Source organism: Setaria italica, chromosome II (genome assembly GCF_000263155.2).
Source record: "Setaria italica strain Yugu1 chromosome II, Setaria_italica_v2.0, whole genome shotgun sequence".
In the NCBI taxonomy this organism is placed as follows: Eukaryota; Viridiplantae; Streptophyta; class Magnoliopsida; order Poales; family Poaceae; genus Setaria; species Setaria italica.
The window spans coordinates 11,350,051-11,353,160 of NC_028451.1; the positions used below are offsets into that span (position 1 = coordinate 11,350,051).

General features: G+C 47.6%; 1 protein-coding gene across 2 annotated transcripts in view; it reads right to left on the bottom strand.

Moving 5' to 3' along the window:
* The window catches only part of LOC101759935 (DNA-directed RNA polymerases I and III subunit rpac1), a 4,971-nt gene extending 4,002 nt beyond the window's left edge, over nt 1-969 (bottom strand). Inside the window, exon 1 of one of the 2 annotated variants that reach the window (XM_004955993.3) lies at nt 667-969. The gene's annotated coding sequence lies outside the window, so the exon portion shown is untranslated. The remainder of the gene's footprint in view (nt 1-666) is intronic. The other variant, XM_012843828.3, reaches the window with a different exon arrangement.
* Nucleotides 970-3,110: the final 2,141 nt, after the last annotated feature.

Sequence of the window (3,110 nt, forward strand, 5' to 3'; positions counted from 1 at the left end):
GGGGGGGGGGAAAAAATCAACTTAGGGGTCTCGGGGGTACTATGGGGGGGAAATCTAAAACCCTCCCTCGGCCCCTTTCTCTTTTTGGTGGCCAATGACCCGGCAACCCCCGCGGGGAGGAATAATGCCCCCCCCCCCCCGCTGGGGTCAAAACCTGGGGGTTTGTTGACAAACCCCCCCGGTTTCCTCTTAGGAAAAAGAATTACAGTTTTAAAATTTAGAGGAACTTTTCTTTTTTACATTAGCTTTTAAGGAAAACCCAGGGGGTGGTCCCTTCCTCCCCGGGGAAAAAATTAAAACTTTTTTCCTTTTTTTTCCCCCCAATAAAGGGAAAGGATTAAAAAACCCCGAAAAAATTTTCGGCCCCCCCCCCCCCCCCCCCCCCCCCCCAACACACACACACTGTATCATCAGAGCTTACTGCTTACCACAACGAATGGAAACCAATCAAAATAAACAGAAAAAGAAGTAGGGAATTGGATAGCAACGCCAATCATGGCTCTATTCGGCCTCGAAATTTCCAAATTGACCGGCGGTCAAGCTCTGTACACTCCTAATTTTACCCTGGCGCCACCAAGAACCACTCTGACAAACACTACGCTACCATTAGCCATCGACGGTCGTCCCAGAAAGGGGAAGACGAGAAAGAGCGGAGGGGGAGCCAACCTCACCGCGCCGAGCAGAGGGGAGCAGGACAACCGCCCGGGCCGGGGCGCGCGGCCGCTGCCTGCGCGCAGGGGCTCGTTTGCTCGGCCGCCGCGGAATCGAGCCGACGCCGCGCGGAGGGGAGCAGGACAACCGCCCGGGCCCGGGGCGCGCGGCCGCTCCCTGCGCGCAGGGGCTCGTTTGCTCGGCCGCCGTGGAATCGAGCCGACGCGGCGGCGGCAGCAAGGAAGGGGACAAGGACGCGGCGAGCGGGCGGGGTGGGCGCGGCGGGTGGAGGGCTCGAGGCGTGCGGGCGGCGTGTGGGGTTTTGGGAGGGGAGAGGGAGAGACACAGTCATGACCCAGATGTGGACCAAAAGAAGCCCAAGACTGTCAAGCCCATTTACTTTAGTCCAGCCCAATAGCCAAGGTCAATACTACAAAAGAAAAGCAAAGCATATCGTGAAGAGGAGAAGAAAAGAAATTCAGAAATAGAGAGGAAAAAGGAAGTTCATCTTCCTCTTCAAGTTACCCGAGGTCCTTCTATGTTCCTGTGATCTGCTCACGTCCCGGAGTTGATCTCACCGGCGGCTACGGGCTGTTACAGACACCGCCGCCCTTGAACAAGCGCCTGCGCGGTGGTGTGCGCGTGCGTCGTCGGGTGACAGACAGGCAGGGCCACAGGGGCGCTGGGCTTGTTGCGTTGCGTTAGGGGGATTGGGCTAGAGCGCGGTGTGGCGGCCCGTCGTGCGGACCGAAATGTTTTGCTCGCTATTTGTTTTGGGCTTTTAGCCCATCCTGCGCGGGAAAGAAATCAGCCCACTGTTTCGGAGCTAGCCTTACATTCAGTTTATTTAGGTTTGTATCATTCTGAGTTTTTTAATTGCGCACCTGAACATTAGACTACCTAATTTGAATCTGAAGAATGGAGCTGAAGTGAAACAGTTAGAGTTACTAGATGGGAAATTCAGTTTGCGTGGGAGCAGTCCCTATCTTATTAATTGCTGATAAATAAATACAAACTGAGCAAATAACTTCCAATGTCTTTATAATGCAACTCCCAGATTCAAAGCAATGTACTGCTGGTTTCACTGGGGATTCACATTGAGGTAGGTTTTGCCAGAATTATGACATTCTTATTTCTCTCACTGTATATTGTGACTGAATCAGATCATTATTAGTTAGTGATACTTTGCTGATCAGTTCCAATTTTTTGTACTAATTAGTTTTTTTTAACAATTAGATGGCTACCCAAAGGAAACGCTCCACATGGTCTGCACCTGGCCCAACCCCTGCACCATATTGCTAGTGAAATAGATGAAATCAGCCAGATGTGTTTTAGTGTTTGTTATTAAATTTTGCTTTAAATTTGTCTTTTTTTAATTAAAATTATGTGAAATTAAAGTTTTTTTGTTCAATTTTTTTCTCTATTCTAGGGTTATGTTTTCTTTACAAGGATTGCGAAGCTGGTACCGCTGCAGAAACTCATCCTGCTACGGCAATCTTCCTCCACCGACCTCCTGTCCTTATTAATTTCCCGTCCTTAATTATCCGGTTAATTAGTTGCTGGAAGTGAACATGAGGCTACTAAGTGAGTCGTAGCAGAACAAATAGCATCAAGAAATTAAACTCCGAGTTGGACTAGGAGGCATCAGTAACCATGTTCCCATGTAAAAATGCACAGTGACCGTGAAAACCAGGTCATTCGATGTTTCAACCAACCAGCAGAGCGCGAATCATATCCGGAGGACCAGACTAGAATTGGCCTCAAGGGTTAGAGCAATGCAAGTATCTCGCGAATACTTTGACCTAGCTAGCAGGGAAGGAAAGGGATGGAATAATGGCCGGTTGCAACGGGATGAACCAAGTGTTAGCAATAATTTATTCAGATGTGATCGACGCTGCAAGATGGTGAAGCGCAGTTACTTTGGGCACGTGTAGTACAAATGTACAATGGGTGATGCATGATCCATGACTGTGATCACCACCAGGAAACTACATTTTTTTTTAAATGCACCTAGCATCTGTATGTGTTAATATATGCACGGCGGTATCATGTTCTTGGCTCTTGCCATATACTTCCGATCCTCTGTTTCAAATTGTCGGTCGTTTTGGTGTTTCAAATTTTAGGTTATTTTGATTTTTATAGATTCATAGGTATTTGTATGCATCTAGACATACACTATATTATTTGTAACATCCATGAACTCAAAAAGCTAAAATGACCTGCTATTTGGAATGGATGGAATATATGTGCTATAAATTTATTAAATATAGCAAACTGATCCACAAATATATGAAATTTGAACATGTAGTATCACATGTTGTGTGTGGAGAGTGGAAAAAGTTTGGAGGGCAGGGGAGGAAAAAAAATTACTATTTCGCCGAGTGTCTACATAAAACACTCGGCAAAGCTACGGTTCGCCAAGTGCCGCTGGGAGAGACACTTGGCAAAGCTACGGTTCG